The sequence below is a fragment of the Mesoplodon mirus genome (genome assembly GCF_964341445.2).
Source record: "Mesoplodon mirus genome assembly, chromosome: 1".
NCBI classification, from domain to species: Eukaryota; Metazoa; Chordata; class Mammalia; order Artiodactyla; family Ziphiidae; genus Mesoplodon; species Mesoplodon mirus.
This window is the reverse complement of record NC_138976.1, coordinates 119,246,070-119,268,511: the sequence shown is the minus strand read 5'-3', so window position 1 is coordinate 119,268,511 and position 22,442 is coordinate 119,246,070.

Sequence of the window (22,442 nt, the reverse complement as noted above, 5' to 3'; positions counted from 1 at the left end):
TCTTTATAAGTAAAAAGATTTATTAAAATGAATAACCAAGTGTTTTAATTGACATCAGAAGATGAAAACAATAAACCCTGAGAACATAGAGAAAAGATAAATAAAGTTATGAGCAGAACTTAATACAACAGAAAACGTATAAAATTGAGGTGATTTAGTAAGTCCAAAGAATCTTCTTTGAAAAGAATTAAAAGACACACTTTGATTAAGGAAAACCAAAACATAAGTAAAGAATATACAGAAAGAGTCAGGACAATGTTAGAGCAGAGAATATATGAAATGCCAGTAAATTTGAACATTTCTGTAAAGTGGACCATTTCCTAGCTCCTAAAGTTTACCAACACTGACACAAGAGGAAATCATTTAAGGTCATCATGTCTGCCCTTGGCATTCTCGGAACGCCCTGGCCTCAGAATGCAGCCTCTGTAGTCCATGGTAACCTGCGGAGAGGGGGCGGGGCTGAGGGAGGTTGGAACACTCCCCTCACTGAGGGAGTGGGTGTGGCCATCTCTGCTGTGACTGAACAAAGGGCAGGGGAGCAGGGGGCCCAGGGCAGGGCCCTCAGAGCCCGGCAGGCCCAGTGGAGTGTCACAAGCTTTTAGGCCCAGGCCAATGTGTGCCTTCTTTGTCTGCACATCTGCCCAATCTCTCACCTTTCCACTCAGGCCGCCCTCTTACTTGAAGTGTGTGTGGAACGTGTCCGTGCAGTATACCGCGCTGCACAGCTAAGCATAGGTCTGGGCATCGTAGCTTCCTGCCAGGTGACCGAAGTTCGCAGGCAGATGGGTCCCTGGGACACACGCGGAGGTGCTCCTGCCCGGGTCACAGGCCGCCCACTGCCCCTGCCCCAGATCGGGGGCCGCAAAGCAGCCCTGTCTGAGTCCCCTGCCTCTAGAGGGAGTATTGGACCAACACTTGTAGAAAACGGGGTCCTTGCGGGCCACTCATTGGAGGGACACAAATAAATCTTTGCCGACTTTCTGCTGAAACTTACGAGCGTTCAAACCTAAGCCTCTTACAAGGTCAGCTGTTTAGCTAAACATGAGCTCATGATCTAAATTTACACAATATTGAAGAAAGCAGCTACAAGGGGAGACAATCAGCCAAAACCATCAATACCAGAATTAGATTCCCAAGGCCATCCATCAGATGTAGGAATAATCGGGTGCAAGGCAGAAAATATACATAAAACTGGAACTGAAACAAGGCACAAGGATGTTTTCAATGACTGGTAGGATCTCTAAAACATTTTTCAAGGACATGTCATTGATAAAGCTAAATACTCCAAGGTCGTGTAATACAACAGATTAATCATTGAGAAGAGTGAAATTATGCTGTTTTGAAAACTATGGCAGGTCAGATTTTCTGCCTAATTATAAAAGAAGATTTCTCTAAAAAATACACATTATTTCAAAGACTTATTGGCTGTGAAATAAGTTAAGGGTATTTCAAATGGCTTGTCTGCAAAGAAAGGTGAGATGTAGGGAATCACAGAAAGTCGAGGGGAAAATAGGTCAATATATACATTGCTGTATGGTGAACTAAGCCTTAGGCCAGCAAAAATGGAGAGGACCTGACCCTTAGACACGTACAAGTAAGCTGGAATCTTCAAAAGTTCAAATCTTTATAAGTAAAAAGATTTACTAAAATCAATAACCAAGTGTTTTAATTGACATCAGAAGATGAAAACAATAAACCCTGAGAACATGGAGAAAAGATAAATAAAGATATGAGCAGAACTTAATACAACAGAAAACGTATAAAATTCAGGTGATTTAGTAAGTCCAAAGAATCTTCTTTGAAAAGATTTAAAAGACACACTTTGATTAAGGAAAACCAAAACATAAGTAAAGAATATACAGAAAGAGTCAGGACAATGTTAGAGCAGAGAATATATGAAATGGCAGTAAATTGGAACATTTCTGTCAAGTGGACCATTTCCTAGCTCCTAAAGTTTACCAACACTGACACCAGAGGAAATCATTTAAGGTCATCATGTCTGCCCTTGGCATTCTCGGAACGCCCTGGCCTCAGAATGCAGCCTCTGTAGTCCATGGTAACCTGCGGAGAGGGGGCGGGGCTGAGGGAGGTTGGAACACTGCCCTCACTGAGGGAGTGGGTGTGGCCATCTCTGCAGTGACTGAACAAAGGGCAGGGGAGCAGGGGGCCCAGGGCAGGGCCCTCAGAGCCCGGCAGGCCCAGTGGAGTGTCACAAGCTTTTAGGCCCAGGCCAAAGGGCGCCTTCTTTGTCGGCACAGCTGCCCAAACTCTCACCTTTCCACTCAGGCCGCCCTCTTACTTGAAGTGTGTGTCGAACGTGTCCGTGCAGTATACCGCGCTGCACAGCTAAGCATAGGTCTGGGCATCGTAGCTTCCTGCCAGGTGACCGAAGTTCGCAGGCAGATGGGTCCCTGGGACACACGCGGAGGTGCTCCTGCCCGGGTCACAGGCCGCCCACTGCCCCTGCCCCAGATCGGGGGCCGCAAAGCAGCCCTGTCTGAGTCCCCTGCCTCTAGAGGGAGTATTGGACCAACACTTGTAGAAAACGGGGTCCTTGCGGGCCACTCATCGGAGGGACACAAATAAATCTTTGCCGACTTTCTGCTGAAACTTACGAGCGTTCACACCTAAGCCTCTTACAAGGTCAGCTGTTTAGCTAAACATGAGCTCATGATCTAAATTTACACAATATTGAAGAAAGCAGCTACAAGGGGAGACAATCAGCCAAAACCATCAATACCAGAATTAGATTCCCAAGGCCATCCATCAGATGTAGGAATAATCGGGTGCAAGGCAGAAAATATACATAAAACTGGAACTGAAACAAGGCACAAGGATGTTTTAGAAGACTGGTAGGATCTCTAAAACATTTTTTCAAGGACATGTCATTGATAAAGCTAAATACTCCAAGGTTGTGTAATACAACAGATTAATCATTGAGAAGAGTGAAATTATGCTGTTTTGAAAACTATGGCAGGTCAGATTTTCTGCCTAATTCTATAAGAAGATTTCTCTAAAAAATACACATTATTTCAAAGACTTATTGGCTGTGAAATAAGTTAAGGGTATTTCAAATGGCTTGTCTGCAAAGAAAGGTGAGATGTAGGGAATCACAGAAAGTCGAGGGGAAAATAGGTCAATATATACATTGCTGTATGGTGAACTAAGCCTTAGGCCAGCAACAATGGAGAGAACCTGACCCTTAGACACGTACAAGTAAGCTGGAATCTTCAAAAGTTCAAATCTTTATAAGTAAAAAGATTTATTAAAATCAATAACCAAGTGTTTTAATTGACATCAGAAGATGAAAACAATAAACCCTGAGAACATGGAGAAAAGATAAATAAAGATATGAGCAGAACTTAATACAACAGAAAACGTATAAAATTCAGGTGATTTAGTAAGTCCAAAGAATCTTCTTTGAAAAGATTTAAAAGACACACTTTGAATAAGGAAAACCAAAACATAAGTAAAGAATATACAGAAAGAGTCAGGACAATGTTAGAGCAGACAATATATGAAATGCCAGTAAATTTGAACATTTCTGTCAAGTGGACCATTTCCTAGCTCCTAAAGTTTACCAACACTGACACAAGAGGAAATCATTTAAGGTCATCATGTCTGCCCTTGGCATTCTCGGAACGCCCTGGCCTCAGAATGCAGCCTCTGTAGTCCATGGTAAACTTCGGAGAGGGGGCGGGGCTGAGGGAGGTTGGAACACTGCCCTCACTGAGGGAGTGGGTGTGGCCATCTCTGCTGTGACTGAACAAAGAGCAGGGGAGCAGGGGGCCCAGGGCAGGGCCCTCAGAGCCCGGCAGGCCCAGTGGAGTGTCACAAGCTTTTAGGCCCAGGCCAAAGGGTGCCTTCTTTGTCTGCACAGCTGCCCAAACTCTCACCTTTCCACTCAGGCGGCCCTCTTACTTGAAGTGTGTGTGGAACGTGTCCGTGCAGTATACCGCGCTGCACAGCTAAGCATATGTCAGGGCATCGTAGCTTCCTGCCAGGTGACCGAAGTTCGCAGGCAGATGGGTCCCTGGGACACACGCGGAGAGGCTCCTGCCCGGGTCACAGGCCGCCCACTGCCCCTGCCCCAGATCGGGAGCCGCAAAGCAGCCCTGTCTGAGTCCCCTGCCTCTAGAGGGAGTATTGGACCAACACTTGTAGAAAACGGGGTCCTTGCGGGCCACTCATTGGAGGGACACAAATAAATCTTTGCCGACTTTCTGCTGAAACTTACGAGCGTTCACACCTAAGCCTCTTACAAGGTCAGCTGTTTAGCTAAACATGAGCTCATGATCTAAATTTACACAATATTGAAGAAAGCAGCTACAAGGGGAGACAATCAGCCAAAACCATCAATACCAGAATTAGATTCCCAAGGCCATCCATCAGATGTAGGAATAATCGGGTGCAAGGCAGAAAATATACATAAAACTGGAACTGAAACAAGGCACAAGGATGTTTTCAAAGACTGGTAGGATCTCTAAAACATTTTTCAAGGACATGTCATTGATAAAGCTAAATACTCCAAGGTTGTGTAATACAACAGATTAATCATTGAGAAGAGTGAAATTATGCTGTTTTGAAAACTATGGCAGGTCAGATTTTCTGCCTAATTATATAAGAAGATTTCTCTAAAAAATACACATTATTTCAAAGACTTATTGGCTGTGAAATAAGTTAAGGGTATTTCAAATGGCTTGTCTGCCAAGAAAGGTGAGATGTAGGGAATCACAGAAAGTCGAGGGGAAAATAGGTCAATATATACATTGCTGTATGGTGAACTAAGCCTTAGGCCAGCAACAATGGAGAGGACCTGACCCTTAGACACGTACAAGTAAGCTGGAATCTTCAAAAGTTCAAATCTTTATAAGTAAAAAGATTTATTAAAATGAATAACCAAGTGTTTTAATTGACATCAGAAGATGAAAACAATAAACCCTGAGAACATAGAGAAAAGATAAATAAAGTTATGAGCAGAACTTAATACAACAGAAAACGTATAAAATTGAGGTGATTTAGTAAGTCCAAAGAATCTTCTTTGAAAAGAATTAAAAGACACACTTTGATTAAGGAAAACCAAAACATAAGTAAAGAATATACAGAAAGAGTCAGGACAATGTTAGAGCAGAGAATATATGAAATGCCAGTAAATTTGAACATTTCTGTAAAGTGGACCATTTCCTAGCTCCTAAAGTTTACCAACACTGACACAAGAGGAAATCATTTAAGGTCATCATGTCTGCCCTTGGCATTCTCGAAACGCCCTGGCCTCAGAATGCAGCCTCTGTAGTCCATGGTAACCTGCGGAGAGGGGGCGGGGCTGAGGGAGGTTGGAACACTCCCCTCACTGAGGGAGTGGGTGTGGCCATCTCTGCTGTGACTGAACAAAGGGCAGGGGAGCAGGGGGCCCAGGGCAGGGCCCTCAGAGCCCGGCAGGCCCAGTGGAGTGTCACAAGCTTTTAGGCCCAGGCCAATGTGTGCCTTCTTTGTCTGCACATCTGCCCAATCTCTCACCTTTCCACTCAGGCCGCCCTCTTACTTGAAGTGTGTGTGGAACGTGTCCGTGCAGTATACCGCGCTGCACAGCTAAGCATAGGTCTGGGCATCGTAGCTTCCTGCCAGGTGACCGAAGTTCGCAGGCAGATGGGTCCCTGGGACACACGCGGAGGTGCTCCTGCCCGGGTCACAGGCCGCCCACTGCCCCTGCCCCAGATCGGGGGCCGCAAAGCAGCCCTGTCTGAGTCCCCTGCCTCTAGAGGGAGTATTGGACCAACACTTGTAGAAAACGGGGTCCTTGCGGGCCACTCATTGGAGGGACACAAATAAATCTTTGCCGACTTTCTGCTGAAACTTACGAGCGTTCAAACCTAAGCCTCTTACAAGGTCAGCTGTTTAGCTAAACATGAGCTCATGATCTAAATTTACACAATATTGAAGAAAGCAGCTACAAGGGGAGACAATCAGCCAAAACCATCAATACCAGAATTAGATTCCCAAGGCCATCCATCAGATGTAGGAATAATCGGGTGCAAGGCAGAAAATATACATAAAACTGGAACTGAAACAAGGCACAAGGATGTTTTCAATGACTGGTAGGATCTCTAAAACATTTTTCAAGGACATGTCATTGATAAAGCTAAATACTCCAAGGTCGTGTAATACAACAGATTAATCATTGAGAAGAGTGAAATTATGCTGTTTTGAAAACTATGGCAGGTCAGATTTTCTGCCTAATTATAAAAGAAGATTTCTCTAAAAAATACACATTATTTCAAAGACTTATTGGCTGTGAAATAAGTTAAGGGTATTTCAAATGGCTTGTCTGCAAAGAAAGGTGAGATGTAGGGAATCACAGAAAGTCGAGGGGAAAATAGGTCAATATATACATTGCTGTATGGTGAACTAAGCCTTAGGCCAGCAAAAATGGAGAGGACCTGACCCTTAGACACGTACAAGTAAGCTGGAATCTTCAAAAGTTCAAATCTTTATAAGTAAAAAGATTTACTAAAATCAATAACCAAGTGTTTTAATTGACATCAGAAGATGAAAACAATAAACCCTGAGAACATGGAGAAAAGATAAATAAAGATATGAGCAGAACTTAATACAACAGAAAACGTATAAAATTCAGGTGATTTAGTAAGTCCAAAGAATCTTCTTTGAAAAGATTTAAAAGACACACTTTGATTAAGGAAAACCAAAACATAAGTAAAGAATATACAGAAAGAGTCAGGACAATGTTAGAGCAGAGAATATATGAAATGGCAGTAAATTGGAACATTTCTGTCAAGTGGACCATTTCCTAGCTCCTAAAGTTTACCAACACTGACACCAGAGGAAATCATTTAAGGTCATCATGTCTGCCCTTGGCATTCTCGGAACGCCCTGGCCTCAGAATGCAGCCTCTGTAGTCCATGGTAACCTGCGGAGAGGGGGCGGGGCTGAGGGAGGTTGGAACACTGCCCTCGCTGAGGGAGTGGGTGTGGCCATCTCTGCAGTGACTGAACAAAGGGCAGGGGAGCAGGGGGCCCAGGGCAGGGCCCTCAGAGCCCGGCAGGCCCAGTGGAGTGTCACAAGCTTTTAGGCCCAGGCCAAAGGGCGCCTTCTTTGTCTGCACAGCTGCCCAAACTCTCACCTTTCCACTCAGGCCGCCCTCTTACTTTAAGTGTGTGTGGAACGTGTCCGTGCAGTATACCGCGCTGCACAGCTAAGCATAGGTCTGGGCATCGTAGCTTCCTGCCAGGTGACCGAAGTTCGCAGGCAGATGGGTCCCTGGGACACACGCGGAGAGGCTCCTGCCCGGGTCACAGGCCGCCCACTGCCCCTGCCCCAGATCGGGAGCCGCAAAGCAGCCCTGTCTGAGTCCCCTGCCTCTAGAGGGAGTATTGGACCAACACTTGTAGAAAACGGGGTCCTTGCGGGCCACTCATTGGAGGGACACAAATAAATCTTTGCCGACTTTCTGCTGAAACTTACGAGCGTTCACACCTAAGCCTCTTACAAGGTCAGCTGTTTAGCTAAACATGAGCTCATGATCTAAATTTGCACAATATTGAAGAAAGCAGCTACAAGGGGAGACAATCAGCCAAAACCATCAATACCAGAATTAGATTCCCAAGGCCATCCATCAGATGTAGGAATAATCGGGTGCAAGGCAGAAAATATACATAAAACTGGAACTGAAACAAGGCACAAGGATGTTTTCAAAGACTGGTAGGATCTCTAAAACATTTTTCAAGGACATGTCATTGATAAAGCTAAATACTCCAAGGTTGTGTAATACAACAGATTAATCATTGAGAAGAGTGAAATTATGCTGTTTTGAAAACTATGGCAGGTCAGATTTTCTGCCTAATTATATAAGAAGATTTCTCTAAAAAGTACACATTATTTCAAAGACTTATTGGCTGTGAAATAAGTTAAGGGTATTTCAAATGGCTTGTCTGCAAAGAAAGGTGAGATGTAGGGAATCACAGAAAGTCGAGGGGAAAATAGGTCAATATATACATTGCTGTATGGTGAACTAAGCCTTAGGCCAGCAACAATGGAGAGGACCTGACCCTTAGACACGAACAAGTAAGCTGGAATCTTCAAAAGTTCAAATCTTTATAAGTAAAAAGATTTATTAAAATCAATAACCAAGTGTTTTAATTGACATCAGAAGATGAAAACAATAAACCCTGAGAACATGGAGAAAAGATAAATAAATTTATGAGCAGAACTTAATACAACAGAAAACGTATAAAATTCAGGTGATTTAGTAAGTCCAAAGAATCTTCTTTGAAAAGATTTAAAAGACACAATTTGATTAAGGAAAACCAAAACATAAGTAAAGAATATACAGAAAGAGTCAGGACAATGTTAGAGCAGAGAATATATGAAATGCCAGTAAATTTGAACATTTCTGTCAAGTGGACCATTTCCTAGCTCCTAAAGTTTACCAACACTGACACAAGAGGAAATCATTTAAGGTCATCATGTCTGCCCTTGGCATTCTCGGAACGCCCTGGCCTCAGAATGCAGCCTCTGTAGTCCATGGTAACCTGCGGAGAGGGGGCGGGGCTGAGGGAGGTTGGAACACTGCTCTCACTGAGGGAGTGGGTGTGGCCACTTCTGCTGTGACTGAACACAGGGCAGGGAAGCAGGGGGCCCAGGGCAGGGCCCTCAGAGCCCGGCAGGCCCAGTGGAGTGTCACAAGCTTTTAGGCCCAGGCCAATGTGTGCCTTCTTTGTCTGCACATCTGCCCAATCTCTCACCTTTCCACTCAGGCCGCCCTCTTACTTGAAGTGTGTGTGGAACGTGTCCGTGCAGTATACCGCGCTGCACAGCTAAGCATAGGTCTGGGCATCGTAGCTTCCTGCCAGGTGACCGAAGTTCGCAGGCAGATGGGTCCCTGGGACACACGCGGAGGTGCTCCTGCCCGGGTCACAGGCCGCCCACTGCCCCTGCCCCAGATCGGGGGCCGCAAAGCAGCCCTGTCTGAGTCCCCTGCCTCTAGAGGGAGTATTGGACCAACACTTGTAGAAAACGGGGTCCTTGCGGGCCACTCATTGGAGGGACACAAATAAATCTTTGCCGACTTTCTGCTGAAACTTACGAGCGTTCAAACCTAAGCCTCTTACAAGGTCAGCTGTTTAGCTAAACATGAGCTCATGATCTAAATTTACAAAATATTGAAGAAAGCAGCTACAAGGGGAGACAATCAGCCAAAACCATCAATACCAGAATTAGATTCCCAAGGCCATCCATCAGATGTAGGAATAATCGGGTGCAAGGCAGAAAATATACATAAAACTGGAACTGAAACAAGGCACAAGGATGTTTTCAATGACTGGTAGGATCTCTAAAACATTTTTCAAGGACATGTCATTGATAAAGCTAAATACTCCAAGGTCGTGTAATACAACAGATTAATCATTGAGAAGAGTGAAATTATGCTGTTTTGAAAACTATGGCAGGTCAGATTTTCTGCCTAATTATAAAAGAAGATTTCTCTAAAAAATACACATTATTTCAAAGACTTATTGGCTGTGAAATAAGTTAAGGGTATTTCAAATGGCTTGTCTGCAAAGAAAGGTGAGATGTAGGGAATCACAGAAAGTCGAGGGGAAAATAGGTCAATATATACATTGCTGTATGGTGAACTAAGCCTTAGGCCAGCAAAAATGGAGAGGACCTGACCCTTAGACACGTACAAGTAAGCTGGAATCTTCAAAAGTTCAAATCTTTATAAGTAAAAAGATTTACTAAAATCAATAACCAAGTGTTTTAATTGACATCAGAAGATGAAAACAATAAACCCTGAGAACATGGAGAAAAGATAAATAAAGATATGAGCAGAACTTAATACAACAGAAAACGTATAAAATTCAGGTGATTTAGTAAGTCCAAAGAATCTTCTTTGAAAAGATTTAAAAGACACACTTTGATTAAGGAAAACCAAAACATAAGTAAAGAATATACAGAAAGAGTCAGGACAATGTTAGAGCAGAGAATATATGAAATGGCAGTAAATTGGAACATTTCTGTCAAGTGGACCATTTCCTAGCTCCTAAAGTTTACCAACACTGACACCAGAGGAAATCATTTAAGGTCATCATGTCTGCCCTTGGCATTCTCGGAACGCCCTGGCCTCAGAATGCAGCCTCTGTAGTCCATGGTAACCTGCGGAGAGGGGGCGGGGCTGAGGGAGGTTGGAACACTGCCCTCACTGAGGGAGTGGGTGTGGCCATCTCTGCAGTGACTGAACAAAGGGCAGGGGAGCAGGGGGCCCAGGGCAGGGCCCTCAGAGCCCGGCAGGCCCAGTGGAGTGTCACAAGCTTTTAGGCCCAGGCCAAAGGGCGCCTTCTTTGTCTGCACAGCTGCCCAAACTCTCACCTTTCCACTCAGGCCGCCCTCTTACTTTAAGTGTGTGTGGAACGTGTCCGTGCAGTATACCGCGCTGCACAGCTAAGCATAGGTCTGGGCATCGTAGCTTCCTGCCAGGTGACCGAAGTTCGCAGGCAGATGGGTCCCTGGGACACACGCGGAGAGGCTCCTGCCCGGGTCACAGGCCGCCCACTGCCCCTGCCCCAGATCGGGAGCCGCAAAGCAGCCCTGTCTGAGTCCCCTGCCTCTAGAGGGAGTATTGGACCAACACTTGTAGAAAACGGGGTCCTTGCGGGCCACTCATTGGAGGGACACAAATAAATCTTTGCCGACTTTCTGCTGAAACTTACGAGCGTTCACACCTAAGCCTCTTACAAGGTCAGCTGTTTAGCTAAACATGAGCTCATGATCTAAATTTGCACAATATTGAAGAAAGCAGCTACAAGGGGAGACAATCAGCCAAAACCATCAATACCAGAATTAGATTCCCAAGGCCATCCATCAGATGTAGGAATAATCGGGTGCAAGGCAGAAAATATACATAAAACTGGAACTGAAACAAGGCACAAGGATGTTTTCAAAGACTGGTAGGATCTCTAAAACATTTTTCAAGGACATGTCATTGATAAAGCTAAATACTCCAAGGTTGTGTAATACAACAGATTAATCATTGAGAAGAGTGAAATTATGCTGTTTTGAAAACTATGGCAGGTCAGATTTTCTGCCTAATTATATAAGAAGATTTCTCTAAAAAATACACATTATTTCAAAGACTTATTGGCTGTGAAATAAGTTAAGGGTATTTCAAATGGCTTGTCTGCAAAGAAAGGTGAGATGTAGGGAATCACAGAAAGTCGAGGGGAAAATAGGTCAATATATACATTGCTGTATGGTGAACTAAGCCTTAGGCCAGCAACAATGGAGAGGACCTGACCCTTAGACACGAACAAGTAAGCTGGAATCTTCAAAAGTTCAAATCTTTATAAGTAAAAAGATTTATTAAAATCAATAACCAAGTGTTTTAATTGACATCAGAAGATGAAAACAATAAACCCTGAGAACATGGAGAAAAGATAAATAAATTTATGAGCAGAACTTAATACAACAGAAAACGTATAAAATTCAGGTGATTTAGTAAGTCCAAAGAATCTTCTTTGAAAAGATTTAAAAGACACACTTTGATTAAGGAAAACCAAAACATAAGTAAAGAATATACAGAAAGAGTCAGGACAATGTTAGAGCAGAGAATATATGAAATGCCAGTAAATTTGAACATTTCTGTAAAGTGGACCATTTCCTAGCTCCTAAAGTTTACCAACACTGACACAAGAGGAAATCATTTAAGGTCATCATGTCTGCCCTTGGCATTCTCGGAACGCCCTGGCCTCAGAATGCAGCCTCTGTAGTCCATGGTAAACTGCGGAGAGGGGGCGGGGCTGAGGGAGGTTGGAACACTGCTCTCACTGAGGGAGTGGGTGTGGCCACTTCTGCTGTGACTGAACAAAGGGCAGGGAAGCAGGGGGCCCAGGGCAGGGCCCTCAGAGCCCGGCAGGCCCAGTGGAGTGTCACAAGCTTTTAGGCCCAGGCCAATGGGCGCCTTCTTTGTCTGCACAGCTGCCCAAACTCTCACCTTTCCACTCAGGCCGCCCTCTTACTTTAAGTGTGTGTGGAACGTGTCCGTGCAGTATACCGCGCTGCACAGCTAAGCATAGGTCTGGGCATCGTAGCTTCCTGCCAGGTGACCGAAGTTCGCAGGCAGATGGGTCCCTGGGACACACGCGGAGAGGCTCCTGCCCGGGTCACAGGCCGCCCACTGCCCCTGCCCCAGATCGGGAGCCGCAAAGCAGCCCTGTCTGAGTCCCCTGCCTCTAGAGGGAGTATTGGACCAACACTTGTAGAAAACGGGGTCCTTGCGGGCCACTCATTGGAGGGACACAAATAAATCTTTGCCGACTTTCTGCTGAAACTTACGAGCGTTCACACCTAAGCCTCTTACAAGGTCAGCTGTTTAGCTAAACATGAGCTCATGATCTAAATTTGCACAATATTGAAGAAAGCAGCTACATGGGGAGACAATCAGCCAAAACCATCAATACCAGAATTAGATTCCCAAGGCCATCCATCAGATGTAGGAATAATCGGGTGCAAGGCAGAAAATATACATAAAACTGGAACTGAAACAAGGCACAAGGATGTTTTCAAAGACTGGTAGGATCTCTAAAACATTTTTCAAGGACATGTCATTGATAAAGCTAAATACTCCAAGGTTGTGTAATACAACAGATTAATCATTGAGAAGAGTGAAATTATGCTGTTTTGAAAACTATGGCAGGTCAGATTTTCTGCCTAATTATATAAGAAGATTTCTCTAAAAAATACACATTATTTCAAAGACTTATTGGCTGTGAAATAAGTTAAGGGTATTTCAAATGGCTTGTCTGCAAAGAAAGGTGAGATGTAGGGAATCACAGAAAGTCGAGGGGAAAATAGGTCAATATATACATTGCTGTATGGTGAACTAAGCCTTAGGCCAGCAACAATGGAGAGGACCTGACCCTTAGACACGAACAAGTAAGCTGGAATCTTCAAAAGTTCAAATCTTTATAAGTAAAAAGATTTATTAAAATCAATAACCAAGTGTTTTAATTGACATCAGAAGATGAAAACAATAAACCCTGAGAACATGGAGAAAAGATAAATAAATTTATGAGCAGAACTTAATACAACAGAAAACGTATAAAATTCAGGTGATTTAGTAAGTCCAAAGAATCTTCTTTGAAAAGATTTAAAAGACACACTTTGATTAAGGAAAACCAAAACATAAGTAAAGAATATACAGAAAGAGTCAGGACAATGTTAGAGCAGAGAATATATGAAATGCCAGTAAATTTGAACATTTCTGTAAAGTGGACCATTTCCTAGCTCCTAAAGTTTACCAACACTGACACAAGAGGAAATCATTTAAGGTCATCATGTCTGCCCTTGGCATTCTCGGAACGCCCTGGCCTCAGAATGCAGCCTCTGTAGTCCATGGTAAACTGCGGAGAGGGGGCGGGGCTGAGGGAGGTTGGAACACTGCTCTCACTGAGGGAGTGGGTGTGGCCACTTCTGCTGTGACTGAACAAAGGGCAGGGAAGCAGGGGGCCCAGGGCAGGGCCCTCAGAGCCCGGCAGGCCCAGTGGAGTGTCACAAGCTTTTAGGCCCAGGCCAATGGGCGCCTTCTTTGTCTGCACAGCTGCCCAAACTCTCACCTTTCCACTCAGGCCGCCCTCTTACTTTAAGTGTGTGTCGAACGTGTCCGTGCAGTATACCGCGCTGCACAGCTAAGCATAGGTCTGGGCATCGTAGCTTCCTGCCAGGTGACCGAAGTTCGCAGGCAGATGGGTCCCTGGGACACACGCGGAGGTGCTCCTGCCCGGGTCACAGGCCGCCCACTGCCCCTGCCCCAGATCGGGGGCCGCAAAGCAGCCCTGTCTGAGTCCCCTGCCTCTAGAGGGAGTATTGGACCAACACTTGTAGAAAACGGGGTCCTTGCGGGCCACTCATTGGAGGGACACAAATAAATCTTTGCCGACTTTCTGCTGAAACTTACGAGCGTTCACACCTAAGCCTCTTACAAGGTCAGCTGTTTAGCTAAACATGAGCTCATGATCTAAATTTACAAAATATTGAAGAAAGCAGCTACAAGGGGAGACAATCAGCCAAAACCATCAATACCAGAATTAGATTCCCAAGGCCATCCATCAGATGTAGGAATAATCGGGTGCAAGGCAGAAAATATACATAAAACTGGAACTGAAACAAGGCACAAGGATGTTTTCAATGACTGGTAGGATCTCTAAAACATTTTTCAAGGACATGTCATTGATAAAGCTAAATACTCCAAGGTCGTGTAATACAACAGATTAATCATTGAGAAGAGTGAAATTATGCTGTTTTGAAAACTATGGCAGGTCAGATTTTCTGCCTAATTATATAAGAAGATTTCTCTAAAAAATACACATTATTTCAAAGACTTATTGGCTGTGAAATAAGTTAAGGGTATTTCAAATGGCTTGTCTGCAAAGAAAGGTGAGATGTAGGGAATCACAGAAAGTCGAGGGGAAAATAGGTCAATATATACATTGCTGTATGGTGAACTAAGCCTTAGGCCAGCAAAAATGGAGAGGACCTGACCCTTAGACACGTACAAGTAAGCTGGAATCTTCAAAAGTTCAAATCTTTATAAGTAAAAAGATTTACTAAAATCAATAACCAAGTGTTTTAATTGACATCAGAAGATGAAAACAATAAACCCTGAGAACATGGAGAAAAGATAAATAAAGATATGAGCAGAACTTAATACAACAGAAAACGTATAAAATTCAGGTGATTTAGTAAGTCCAAAGAATCTTCTTTGAAAAGATTTAAAAGACACACTTTGATTAAGGAAAACCAAAACATAAGTAAAGAATATACAGAAAGAGTCAGGACAATGTTAGAGCAGAGAATATATGAAATGGCAGTAAATTGGAACATTTCTGTCAAGTGGACCATTTCCTAGCTCCTAAAGTTTACCAACACTGACACCAGAGGAATTCATTTAAGGTCATCATGTCTGCCCTTGGCATTCTCGGAACGCCCTGGCCTCAGAATGCAGCCTCTGTAGTCCATGGTAACCTGCGGAGAGGGGGCGGGGCTGAGGGAGGTTGGAACACTGCCCTCACTGAGCGAGTGGGTGTGGCCATCTCTGCAGTGACTGAACAAAGGGCAGGGGAGCAGGGGGCCCAGGGCAGGGCCCTCAGAGCCCGGCAGGCCCAGTGGAGTGTCACAAGCTTTTAGGCCCAGGCCAAAGGGCGCCTTCTTTGTCTGCACAGCTGCCCAAACTCTCACCTTTCCACTCAGGCCGCCCTCTTACTTTAAGTGTGTGTGGAACGTGTCCGTGCAGTATACCGCGCTGCACAGCTAAGCATAGGTCTGGGCATCGTAGCTTCCTGCCAGGTGACCGAAGTTCGCAGGCAGATGGGTCCCTGGGACACACGCGGAGAGGCTCCTGCCCGGGTCACAGGCCGCCCACTGCCCCTGCCCCAGATCGGGAGCCGCAAAGCAGCCCTGTCTGAGTCCCCTGCCTCTAGAGGGAGTATTGGACCAACACTTGTAGAAAACGGGGTCCTTGCGGGCCACTCATTGGAGGGACACAAATAAATCTTTGCCGACTTTCTGCTGAAACTTACGAGTGTTCACACCTAAGCCTCTTACAAGGTCAGCTGTTTAGCTAAACATGAGCTCATGATCTAAATTTGCACAATATTGAAGAAAGCAGCTACATGGGGAGACAATCAGCCAAAACCATCAATACCAGAATTAGATTCCCAAGGCCATCCATCAGATGTAGGAATAATCGGGTGCAAGGCAGAAAATATACATAAAACTGGAACTGAAACAAGGCACAAGGATGTTTTCAAAGACTGGTAGGATCTCTAAAACATTTTTCAAGGACATGTCATTGATAAAGCTAAATACTCCAAGGTTGTGTAATACAACAGATTAATCATTGAGAAGAGTGAAATTATGCTGTTTTGAAAACTATGGCAGGTCAGATTTTCTGCCTAATTATATAAGAAGATTTCTCTAAAAAATACACATTATTTCAAAGACTTATTGGCTGTGAAATAAGTTAAGGGTATTTCAAATGGCTTGTCTGCAAAGAAAGGTGAGATGTAGGGAATCACAGAAAGTCGAGGGGAAAATAGGTCAATATATACATTGCTGTATGGTGAACTAAGCCTTAGGCCAGCAACAATGGAGAGGACCTGACCCTTAGACACAAACAAGTAAGCTGGAATCTTCAAAAGTTCAAATCTTTATAAGTAAAAAGATTTATTAAAATCAATAACCAAGTGTTTTAATTGACATCAGAAGATGAAAACAATAAACCCTGAGAACATGGAGAAAAGATAAATAAATTTATGAGCAGAACTTAATACAACAGAAAACGTATAAAATTCAGGTGATTTAGTAAGTCCAAAGAATCTTCTTTGAAAAGATTTAAAAGACACACTTTGATTAAGGAAAACCAAAACATAAGTAAAGAATATACAGAAAGAGTCAGGACAATGTTAGAGCAGAGAATATATGAAATGCCAGTAAATTTGAACATTTCTGTAAAGTGGACCATTTCCTAGCTCCTAAAGTTTACCAACACTGACACAAGAGGAAATCATTTAAGGTCATCATGTCTGCCCTTGGCATTCTCGGAACGCCCTGGCCTCAGAATGCAGCCTCTGTAGTCCATGGTAAACTGCGGAGAGGGGGCGGGGCTGAGGGAGGTTGGAACACTGCTCTCACTGAGGGAGTGGGTGTGGCCACTTCTGCTGTGACTGAACAAAGGGCAGGGAAGCAGGGGGCCCAGGGCAGGGCCCTCAGAGCCCGGCAGGCCCAGTGGAGTGTCACAAGCTTTTAGGCCCAGGCCAATGGGCGCCTTCTTTGTCTGCACAGCTGCCCAAACTCTCACCTTTCCACTCAGGCCGCCCTCTTACTTTAAGTGTGTGTCGAACGTGTCCGTGCAGTATACCGCGCTGCACAGCTAAGCATAGGTCTGGGCATCGTAGCTTCCTGCCAGGTGACCGAAGTTCGCAGGCAGATGGGTCCCTGGGACACACGCGGAGGTGCTCCTGCCCGGGTCACAGGCCGCCCACTGCCCCTGCCCCAGATCGGGGGCCGCAAAGCAGCCCTGTCTGAGTCCCCTGCCTCTAGAGGGAGTATTGGACCAACACTTGTAGAAAACGGGGTCCTTGCGGGCCACTCATTGGAGGGACACAAATAAATCTTTGCCGACTTTCTGCTGAAACTTACGAGCGTTCACACCTAAGCCTCTTACAAGGTCAGCTGTTTAGCTAAACATGAGCTCATGATCTAAATTTACAAAATATTGAAGAAAGCAGCTACAAGGGGAGACAATCAGCCAAAACCATCAATACCAGAATTAGATTCCCAAGGCCATCCATCAGATGTAGGAATAATCGGGTGCAAGGCAGAAAATATACATAAAACTGGAACTGAAACAAGGCACAAGGATGTTTTCAATGACTGGTAGGATCTCTAAAACATTTTTCAAGGACATGTCATTGATAAAGCTAAATACTCCAAGGTCGTGTAATACAACAGATTAATCATTGAGAAGAGTGAAATTATGCTGTTTTGAAAACTATGGCAGGTCAGATTTTCTGCCTAATTATATAAGAAGATTTCTCTAAAAAATACACATTATTTCAAAGACTTATTGGCTGTGAAATAAGTTAAGGGTATTTCAAATGGCTTGTCTGCAAAGAAAGGTGAGATGTAGGGAATCACAGAAAGTCGAGGGGAAAATAGGTCAATATATACATTGCTGTATGGTGAACTAAGCCTTAGGCCAGCAAAAATGGAGAGGACCTGACCCTTAGACACGTACAAGTAAGCTGGAATCTTCAAAAGTTCAAATCTTTATAAGTAAAAAGATTTACTAAAATCAATAACCAAGTGTTTTAATTGACATCAGAAGATGAAAACAATAAACCCTGAGAACATGGAGAAAAGATAAATAAAGATATGAGCAGAACTTAATACAACAGAAAACGTATAAAATTCAGGTGATTTAGTAAGTCCAAAGAATCTTCTTTGAAAAGATTTAAAAGACACACTTTGATTAAGGAAAACCAAAACATAAGTAAAGAATATACAGAAAGAGTCAGGACAATGTTAGAGCAGAGAATATATGAAATGGCAGTAAATTGGAACATTTCTGTCAAGTGGACCATTTCCTAGCTCCTAAAGTTTACCAACACTGACACCAGAGGAATTCATTTAAGGTCATCATGTCTGCCCTTGGCATTCTCGGAACGCCCTGGCCTCAGAATGCAGCCTCTGTAGTCCATGGTAACCTGCGGAGAGGGGGCGGGGCTGAGGGAGGTTGGAACACTGCCCTCACTGAGCGAGTGGGTGTGGCCATCTCTGCAGTGACTGAACAAAGGGCAGGGGAGCAGGGGGCCCAGGGCAGGGCCCTCAGAGCCCGGCAGGCCCAGTGGAGTGTCACAAGCTTTTAGGCCCAGGCCAAAGGGCGCCTTCTTTGTCTGCACAGCTGCCCAAACTCTCACCTTTCCACTCAGGCCGCCCTCTTACTTTAAGTGTGTGTGGAACGTGTCCGTGCAGTATACCGCGCTGCACAGCTAAGCATAGGTCTGGGCATCGTAGCTTCCTGCCAGGTGACCGAAGTTCGCAGGCAGATGGGTCCCTGGGACACACGCGGAGAGGCTCCTGCCCGGGTCACAGGCCGCCCACTGCCCCTGCCCCAGATCGGGAGCCGCAAAGCAGCCCTGTCTGAGTCCCCTGCCTCTAGAGGGAGTATTGGACCAACACTTGTAGAAAACGGGGTCCTTGCGGGCCACTCATTGGAGGGACACAAATAAATCTTTGCCGACTTTCTGCTGAAACTTACGAGCGTTCACACCTAAGCCTCTTACAAGGTCAGCTGTTTAGCTAAACATGAGCTCATGATCTAAATTTGCACAATATTGAAGAAAGCAGCTACATGGGGAGACAATCAGCCAAAACCATCAATACCAGAATTAGATTCCCAAGGCCATCCATCAGATGTAGGAATAATCGGGTGCAAGGCAGAAAATATACATAAAACTGGAACTGAAACAAGGCACAAGGATGTTTTCAAAGACTGGTAGGATCTCTAAAACATTTTTCAAGGACATGTCATTGATAAAGCTAAATACTCCAAGGTTGTGTAATACAACAGATTAATCATTGAGAAGAGTGAAATTATGCTGTTTTGAAAACTATGGCAGGTCAGATTTTCTGCCTAATTATATAAGAAGATTTCTCTAAAAAATACACATTATTTCAAAGACTTATTGGCTGTGAAATAAGTTAAGGGTATTTCAAATGGCTTGTCTGCAAAGAAAGGTGAGATGTAGGGAATCACAGAAAGTCGAGGGGAAAATAGGTCAATATATACATTGCTGTATGGTGAACTAAGCCTTAGGCCAGCAACAATGGAGAGGACCTGACCCTTAGACACGAACAAGTAAGCTGGAATCTTCAAAAGTTCAAATCTTTATAAGTAAAAAGATTTATTAAAATCAATAACCAAGTGTTTTAATTGACATCAGAAGATGAAAACAATAAACCCTGAGAACATGGAGAAAAGATAAATAAATTTATGAGCAGAACTTAATACAACAGAAAACGTATAAAATTCAGGTGATTTAGTAAGTCCAAAGAATCTTCTTTGAAAAGATTTAAAAGACACACTTTGATTAAGGAAAACCAAAACATAAGTAAAGAATATACAGAAAGAGTCAGGACAATGTTAGAGCAGAGAATATATGAAATGCCAGTAAATTTGAACATTTCTGTAAAGTGGACCATTTCCTAGCTCCTAAAGTTTACCAACACTGACACAAGAGGAAATCATTTAAGGTCATCATGTCTGCCCTTGGCATTCTCGGAACGCCCTGGCCTCAGAATGCAGCCTCTGTAGTCCATGGTAAACTGCGGAGAGGGGGCGGGGCTGAGGGAGGTTGGAACACTGCTCTCACTGAGGGAGTGGGTGTGGCCACTTCTGCTGTGACTGAACAAAGGGCAGGGAAGCAGGGGGCCCAGGGCAGGGCCCTCAGAGCCCGGCAGGCCCAGTGGAGTGTCACAAGCTTTTAGGCCCAGGCCAATGGGCGCCTTCTTTGTCTGCACAGCTGCCCAAACTCTCACCTTTCCACTCAGGCCGCCCTCTTACTTTAAGTGTGTGTCGAACGTGTCCGTGCAGTATACCGCGCTGCACAGCTAAGCATAGGTCTGGGCATCGTAGCTTCCTGCCAGGTGACCGAAGTTCGCAGGCAGATGGGTCCCTGGGACACACGCGGAGGTGCTCCTGCCCGGGTCACAGGCCGCCCACTGCCCCTGCCCCAGATCGGGGGCCGCAAAGCAGCCCTGTCTGAGTCCCCTGCCTCTAGAGGGAGTATTGGACCAACACTTGTAGAAAACGGGGTCCTTGCGGGCCACTCATTGGAGGGACACAAATAAATCTTTGCCGACTTTCTGCTGAAACTTACGAGCGTTCAAACCTAAGCCTCTTACAAGGTCAGCTGTTTAGCTAAACATGAGCTCATGATCTAAATTTACAAAATATTGAAGAAAGCAGCTACAAGGGGAGACAATCAGCCAAAACCATCAATACCAGAATTAGATTCCCAAGGCCATCCATCAGATGTAGGAATAATCGGGTGCAAGGCAGAAAATATACATAAAACTGGAACTGAAACAAGGCACAAGGATGTTTTCAATGACTGGTAGGATCTCTAAAACATTTTTCAAGGACATGTCATTGATAAAGCTAAATACTCCAAGGTCGTGTAATACAACAGATTAATCATTGAGAAGAGTGAAATTATGCTGTTTTGAAAACTATGGCAGGTCAGATTTTCTGCCTAATTATATAAGAAGATTTCTCTAAAAAATACACATTATTTCAAAGACTTATTGGCTGTGAAATAAGTTAAGGGTATTTCAAATGGCTTGTCTGCAAAGAAAGGTGAGATGTAGGGAATCACAGAAAGTCGAGGGGAAAATAGGTCAATATATACATTGCTGTATGGTGAACTAAGCCTTAGGCCAGCAAAAATGGAGAGGACCTGACCCTTAGACACGTACAAGTAAGCTGGAATCTTCAAAAGTTCAAATCTTTATAAGTAAAAAGATTTACTAAAATCAATAACCAAGTGTTTTAATTGACATCAGAAGATGAAAACAATAAACCCTGAGAACATGGAGAAAAGATAAATAAAGATATGAGCAGAACTTAATACAACAGAAAACGTATAAAATTCAGGTGATTTAGTAAGTCCAAAGAATCTTCTTTGAAAAGATTTAAAAGACACACTTTGATTAAGGAAAACCAAAACATAAGTAAAGAATATACAGAAAGAGTCAGGACAATGTTAGAGCAGAGAATATATGAAATGGCAGTAAATTGGAACATTTCTGTCAAGTGGACCATTTCCTAGCTCCTAAAGTTTACCAACACTGACACCAGAGGAAATCATTTAAGGTCATCATGTCTGCCCTTGGCATTCTCGGAACGCCCTGGCCTCAGAATGCAGCCTCTGTAGTCCATGGTAACCTGCGGAGAGGGGGCGGGGCTGAGGGAGGTTGGAACACTGCCCTCACTGAGCGAGTGGGTGTGGCCATCTCTGCAGTGACTGAACAAAGGGCAGGGGAGCAGGGGGCCCAGGGCAGGGCCCTCAGAGCCCGGCAGGCCCAGTGGAGTGTCACAAGCTTTTAGGCCCAGGCCAAAGGGCGCCTTCTTTGTCTGCACAGCTGCCCAAACTCTCACCTTTCCACTCAGGCCGCCCTCTTACTTTAAGTGTGTGTGGAACGTGTCCGTGCAGTATACCGCGCTGCACAGCTAAGCATAGGTCTGGGCATCGTAGCTTCCTGCCAGGTGACCGAAGTTCGCAGGCAGATGGGTCCCTGGGACACACGCGGAGAGGCTCCTGCCCGGGTCACAGGCCGCCCACTGCCCCTGCCCCAGATCGGGAGCCGCAAAGCAGCCCTGTCTGAGTCCCCTGCCTCTAGAGGGAGTATTGGACCAACACTTGTAGAAAACGGGGTCCTTGCGGGCCACTCATTGGAGGGACACAAATAAATCTTTGCCGACTTTCTGCTGAAACTTACGAGCGTTCACACCTAAGCCTCTTACAAGGTCAGCTGTTTAGCTAAACATGAGCTCATGATCTAAATTTGCACAATATTGAAGAAAGCAGCTACAAGGGGAGACAATCAGCCAAAACCATCAATACCAGAATTAGATTCCCAAGGCCATCCATCAGATGTAGGAATAATCGGGTGCAAGGCAGAAAATATACATAAAACTGGAACTGAAACAAGGCACAAGGATGTTTTCAAAGACTGGTAGGATCTCTAAAACATTTTTCAAGGACATGTCATTGATAAAGCTAAATACTCCAAGGTTGTGTAATACAACAGATTAATCATTGAGAAGAGTGAAATTATGCTGTTTTGAAAACTATGGCAGGTCAGATTTTCTG